Source organism: Quercus lobata, chromosome 4, assembly GCF_001633185.2.
Source record: "Quercus lobata isolate SW786 chromosome 4, ValleyOak3.0 Primary Assembly, whole genome shotgun sequence".
NCBI lineage: Eukaryota > Viridiplantae > Streptophyta > Magnoliopsida > Fagales > Fagaceae > Quercus > Quercus lobata.
The window spans coordinates 95,042,333-95,049,967 of NC_044907.1; positions in this window are offsets into that span (position 1 = coordinate 95,042,333).

Below are 7,635 nucleotides of genomic sequence, written 5' to 3' on the forward strand. Positions count from 1 at the left end.
AACATAATTTAATAATTATATATTCACTTTATTATCCATTATTTCTCTAAAATTTATATATATTTAACATTATATAAAAAAGCTTAACAATATATAGAAAATATAAATAAAAATTATTTAATAATTAATTGATAAACATATCCCTGCCGTAACCGTTTCCTACTTTTTCAAAAATTACCTCGTCGGCGCACTGCATCCGCACCCTCGCACCCGTATCTGGGCAGGTGCTTCCTAGGCACCTAGTAAATTTGTTGTAAAATGTTGTATCATATCTTTTGTGTGTGTGTGTGTGTGTGTGTGTGTGTGTGTGTGGTGTGAGGGGGGGGGGGACCCTAAAAAATTAGCGAATGATAAAAAAAAAAAAAAAAAAATAGATAGATAGAGTTAGAAAGATCTCACGAATTATAAAATCATGCAAATAGCAGTCCTTAAAGGTTGATTCGTGTTACTTAGAGTAAAACTCAGTGCATTAGGCTTTTTTGGCGGAACAACCCCCTAGGATTAGACTACAACAATGCTCTTTGTAATTGACATACTCCCAATCACAAAGAACCAAGAACAACCTTTTATTTTTGCCTTTCCTTACGCTCAAAAATTGCAACAATAGAGAGAGAGGTGTGGTTATGAGAATAAAAGAACTAAAAAATATAGAAAAAGAGCCTTAGGGTTTTATATGCCAAAAAAAAATAAGAGGACTAGTGGCTTGTCTAAGGGGTAGGCCTCCAACAATCACTGTGCACACCATCGGACCAAGAGCCCAATAGCTACTAACCACAACGTATGCCCAACAGACTGCTCATAAAATTTGGGCTAAAAAGAAAGAAAGGAAAAGAGCCCAATAGCTACTAACTACAATGAATGCCCAATGGACTGCTCATAAAATTTGGGTTAAAAAGAAAGAAAGGAGAAAAGGTAAGGCCCACAAGAGATAGGAACAAGCCCAAGTCCAACACCTAACCCTTTATATTTTAAGTTATCACTTTAGTTGTGCAATGGTTAATAAGCACATAAGAAGAATCACCTCTAACCAATGTTGGACACAAAGCACAAGCCTAAGTGTTTGAAACATAACCCACTCTAACAACCCCCCCACTTGTTACAAACACAAAATTAGGAAATGCAATAAACTCAAGAAAGCATGCATCAGAATGGTATCATAAGTTTCTAACCATACTTAGTATAAATAAGTAGAAACTACTAGACAGTGGTAGAGTTAGACTCTTTTAACCAAGCTATTAGATAATTGAACTTAGGGTGAAATAGCAAAATAGTACTAATTTGTGAAATATTTAGCAAAATAGCATTGTTTGTGAGCCACATAGGGAAATACCACACTCTTGGAACTCAATCTTTTGAAAATCGAGTTTCACATAGATCTCAATTTCACTGTTATCGAGTTCTACGAGTTAGTGGCCAAGGTGGCACTTACTGACGTGTCTTTTCTTAATAAAAATGCCACGTGGAACTCAATAATCAGAAAATTGAATTTTGTGAAATGTTAAACTCACGGGTAACCCAGTAGCCAGATACCCGCAACACACCCACCAAAGCCTCTGTCTGACCAACACTTAAACACCCATGTTCTCACGGGTAGGTCAGTTGCCAAACACCCACATCACACCTGCTAGATCCTCCTCTGTTCGACCAACACTTAAACACCCATACTCTTGCGGGTATATGGCAAAACCAAGAAAGCCTCACTTGAGTGTAGCACAAAGCATTTTACAATACTTGAAGATGAGCCTGGAAAAGGAGTTTTCTTCTCTTCCACTGTAGAATTACATTAAAGGTTTTGTAGACTCAGATTGCGCTTCATGTCTAGATACAAGGTCTACCACAAGGTACTGCATCTTCATTGGAGATTCTTTGGTATATTGAAAGTCTAAGAAACAGCCAACAAGTTCCAAATCTTCAGCAGAAGCTGAATGCAAATAAATGGCTGTGGCAACTTATGAAATACTTCGGATCTTGTATTTCTTAAGAGATATTCAGATCAGTCATAGCAGAGAAGCATTGTTGCTTTGTGATAGTCAATCTGCACCCTACATTGGATCAAATCCAGTATTTCATGAAAGAACTAAACGCATAGAGGTTGATTGTCATGTAGTCAAAGATAATTTTTAGGCCAAGGTGATCAATTTGATTCATGTTACAACACATTGTCATTGGCAAATTTATTGACAAAGGCCTTGGGTTTAAATCAATTTTCTTGTCTTCTATCCAAGGTGGGAATGATGAATTCATTCACCACTCACTCATCTCGAGGGGGAGTATCAGAATGATAAACAAAAGGAAGGGCACTTGATTGAAGAAGAGAAGATTGAGAAGTCTGAGAAGAAAACAAGTTGTAAATAGAAAGATTGAACTAATCGACGTGTGATTATTTGTTACTGTGCTAAACGACTTGTAGCATTGCTTCTTTATTTTGTATAGATTAGTAACCACGTGAGTAGCATGTGCTATGCTACATATTAGTTAGTTTGTTTTGGCGGTTTTATGTGTTAGTTTGTTTTCTTCTTTTTAGACTCTAATATATAAACGGAGGTTGTGATCTTTGTTAAGTTAATCAGAGTTTCATTTTTACGCTCTCTCAATTTCTTGATAATAATTTATTGTCTTGTATAGTGTTGGCATATTCTGTGCTAAATTTTCTTATATTGATCATCCAAATACTTTGTTTTTGTATTTTTGTATTTTTTTTTTTGGGTCCTTGCGTTTAGGTTGAGGGTTCAAGAGCTGAGATTTTAGATTTTTTTTTTCTTCTTTTTACTAGGAAACAAATACTTGAAAATTATTTCTTGAGCATTTTCAGGTACCCAACCAAACATTGTACAATGAAAATGTTTTCAATATAAAAAATTTTACAGCAAAACAAACGGAAGTTTAGTGAATTTATGATTTCACGTTCTTTCATTTTCTTTATGAGTCCGATTAATGTGTGCCTTAATCTATCCATTTTTGGAAACATTTTCTTGAAAATTGAAAAAGCTGTCTATACCTTTTCAATTCTCAAGAAATTTTTTTTCCAAAAATGAAAAATATTGTGTACCCTTGCACACATAGCAAAATCCTTTCTTCATATAGCCAAGGCTTACATTTATAAGTCTACCATGTCACTGTTGGCTTACCACTGAGTTTTCAGGATGTTCTAGATAAATTAGTTTGGCTACCCTCGTCTAAAGGGGAATACACAACCAGATCAGCCTACCAGCTGATAGTGAAGAATGCAAGAAATCAGAAACGGAGTTGTTCATTTGGGGGTAGAAGCAGCAAGATGTGGAAGGGAATTTGGAATTTACAGGTGCCCCATAAGGTTAAACACACGCTTTGGAGAGCGTCTAACGAGGCTATTCCTACTCTTAATAATTTGCTGCGTAGAAATGTTGTCAATTCTGAGTATCGCCCAAATTGTAAGGCTGCTTTTGAGGACACCATTCGTGCTCTATGGGGTTGCCAGATGCTCATTGTAATTTGGGAAGCAGATGAGGAGTTGAAGAAATTTCTCGGGTATAAATTTCATACATTTGCAGATTTTCTGGAGTTGGTTTTTTTTGACACGGGATCGGATTGATGTCAATCTCTTAGCCATAATTTTTTGGCTTATCTGGAAAAAGAGGAATAATGATAGAGTAGGCTGTGCAATGATAGACTTTCATTTGATTCGGGCAAAAGTTGAAGTCCTCTTACATGATTTCCAATCTGCACAAGCTAAGAATCATCGAGCCTCCATAGCCAATGTAAGAGCTGTTAGGTGGATTTCCCCCATCTCTCCTCACTATAAAAGCAACTTTGATGGGGCGGTCTTCATCGAGCTGGGTGCTGCAGGATTAGGCGTAGTGATTAGTGATTGTTCTGGCAATGTGATTGGAGCGCTATCAGAGCGAATACCTATCCCAGTTTCTGCTGCTACAGTTGAAGCATTAGCTTGTCGAAGAGCCATGGACTTTGCAAAGGAGGTAAGCATTTTCAACATTGAGGTGGAAGGAGATGCAGAGGTCATTTTAAAAGCGATCTTTGCAAATGATGTGACTCATCCATAGTATGGTCGTGTTAAATGATGTCCTGGTTTTAGCTAATGAGTTTCCATTTTAGTGTTTCTCCCATGTAAGCATGTTCGCAACTCGGTTGCCCATTTCCTTGCTAGAAATTTTAAGCTTGGTAATGAGCAACAGGTGTGGATGGAATCCATCCCTGAAGATATAGCTCCTCTTGTAATAAGAGACTGTAATTTGTCTTTGTTTTCTTTCTTCAATAAAAAAAAGGTCTACCATGTCACACATCAATAGAGTCGACCAAGTAAGCACAAATAAATGAACCATTTTCATTAATGACTTGATCAACATTAAATACAAAGAGACGTTCATCAGCATAAACCTTAACAACAAAGAAATCATTAAATACAAAGGTAACTATTCCATCATAAATTAAAACTTTAATATAGGTCTTACCAAGCAAATGTACCAAAATGAGGTTTTGTCAAATGTGAGGAACGTGAATCTAGCTTTAAGAGAACCTTCCCTTTGCCACACACTAGCATAGACCTATTGTCCCCAACATACTCACATTCGATGCCTTCCTTTATTGGAGTATAATAGCTAATCTCCTTTTTAACTACACCAATATGCTTAGTGGAAGTGAAGTCCACTACTCAACCTTTCACTCCCTTGACCATATGTGCCTAATATATTTTTGTCAAATTAATAATAATATATTATACTATAATAATATATTATACTTAAATATGGTATGTTTATAATTTATTAAAAAATAAACAATACGATCGAGAACCAGAGAAGGAAAGCCACATACTTAGGGACTTGTGAAGTAGGGGGGAGGGGCGGCTGGGCTGCCTTTTTAAGAAATCTCCGGCCATTCAGTGCCGCTATTAGTGTGAGTTGTAAGGAGTCTTGGTCTTGAGTTGAGCTGGGGCGTCATTTCATTCTCGTAACGGGAGTGAGTGCACCGCAAGACCAGACAAGTGACTCCCTCGCCTCGTAGCGGCAGCATCTGTCTTTTAAGTTAAATCATTTCCTAAGATGGCTCCTCTTATTCTACGATAAATGAAGCAGTAGCTCCACGAGTCCGCTCAGAATCAGTCGATTCCTGAGCTTTTCGTTCTCCCCTCTTGGTTGGCGTTTGCCAAAGTTTTTCTTTTGAAGTGTATTGTTTTAAACCATACACGTGGTGATCTCTTAGAATTAGAGCAAATATTAAAATATTTTTGGATTTAAAAATCTGTAAAGTATAAAGGCTTCAAGAAATAAGTTACACCAAAGAAGAAAATTTTTCCCAAACACAAAACTGAGACAAGAAACAGTCAAACATGGATAACTAAACTAAATATTTAAATAAAGTAAGAAATAGAGTATTGAGTATGATATGTGCGCATAAAAACATGGATAACTAAACTATTAAAAGTTGATTTTTTTTTTTTTTTTTTTTGTGAATTTAATTAAATATTTGGGAAAACTGATTTGAATACTCTAAAGAGAACAAAGTATTGCTGCAACTATTTTATTGTTATAATTTTTATTTATTGTTCTTTTTTGGATATTTACTTCATTACAACTCACACCTATATATAGATGTGTTAAGATGGCTACAAGCTTTACGAAAACTAGAGAATTTTCCTATTCAAAAAAAAAAAAAAAAAAAAAAAACTAGAGAATTTTGCTTCATTTCTCATTGATTGACACCTGGCCATTAGGTGTCCACTTGCATGCTTGTTCAACATCACTTTCTGCCGCTTAATTCTTCATTTGTTGACCTCTAGTTTTCAATTGTTTCTTTCTTTGACTCTTAGGAAGCCACTTGTAAATTGCAAATTACATTTTAACGCTCCTTTTTTTTTTCTTCTTTTCGGATGGCCAAAATAGCTAAATACCATATTTGGCTAAAATATTTAACAATCTATCATTGTTTGTAAAATATTTAGCAATTTATCACCTTTTTAAAACTTGAGTTCGTGAAACTCGAGTTTAACATGTCTCCAAAAATTTTTTTTAGGGTGTTTCTCAAGAAGCATAAATTACACAATCTAATGAAAAAAAAATTATATATTGACAACAACAACAATAAAAAAACATGCAAATATTGTAATTGATTTGATAATAGTAAAATTGATTCAGAGTTTCTCCTATGGTTTTTTTTCCCTTCAAGGAGAAAGGGTTTTCCACATAAATATTTTGTGTTTTTATTGGTGATAATACTATTTGGGACTTAACAGTGATACCACTTGTTGGAAAAATAAATACTTTGGAGAGCTTACTTGAGTAATTAATATAACATATAGAGACACACTTTAACCCAAAAGGCCTAAACCCAATAGGTATGAGCTAATTATGTAATATTAATCACCCATTCTTCTCATATTTATTCAATGTGGGACTTCACTCACACATGTGGAACCTTGCACTTCATCGTTGTCTAGCACCATTGGCAATAATACGACTTTGTTGGGCCTTTTTCAAAGATTGTTTGTGCGAACTTTATGGGCTTGCTTAGTGCAATATAACATCCTCGCTCCAACTGCGAAAGGGATCCGTCTTACACCATTTGCAAAAGGGCATCAAGTACATACCTCATTCCTGCTCCAACTACGAAAGGCACCTCAATAACCTTGCCATCTTTGCCCCACACCACCATGGGCTTTAATACCACTTGTTGGGAAGAGAAACACCTTGAAAAGATTCCTTGAATAATTAATATAGGCGTAAATACACTTTTAGTCCCTACATTTTGGCTTTTTTCCATTTTAGTCCCTACATTTTATTTTTTCCACTTTTAGTCCCTAAAACCAATTAACGCGTTCTATTTTGGTCATTTCCGTCAGTCAACCAACGGAAATAGCTGAGGTGGCAGCCGGAGAAATAAAATATTATTAAGAATGCCACATCACCCATGACACATCAGCATATAAATTTAAAAAATTAATTTATTAATTTTAACAAAATTTAAAAACATAAAAACAAAATTTAAAACATAAAAATCAAATGCCTATGAACACAAGAACATAAACCCAGAAAATCAAACCCAAGAACACGAATTCAAAATTAAACCCATTGAAAGACCCATGCTGAAAGACCAATGCTGAAAGCCCATAAGTTTTTCTCGTTCTTCCCCAAAGATTCATAGCCAAAATCATAAAATCAAAGAAAACCCAGAAATCTCAAACACTCAAAAACCTAGAAACCCAAAAACTCAAACAAAACCCAGTTTATTTCAAACAATCAACAACAAAATCAACCGACCTGGCCAACGCGGCTCATTGAATCAAACAAACACACAAACCCAGAAAAACCCAACCAATTCGGCTCACAACAACAGCAAGCCCAACCAATCCATAATAGATCTAAACTCAAATCAGCTATCATAGATCCCACAACTCCAACAGATTCAACATTGTGAGACAGAGAGAGAGGTACTGTTATCTTTAATGCTTGGCTTGTCTAAATCCGAAACCACCGACGACGAAGAAGAAGACGAACAATAAGCCCCTGTAATCTGCATTTGATTTTTTTTTTTTTTTTGTTTTTCTGGTTTCATTTTTTGGGTTTGGGTATTTGATTTTCGGGTTTGATTTTTTGGGTTTGGGTATTTGTTCTAGGTTTGATTTTTTCGGTAAGCAGATCTGGG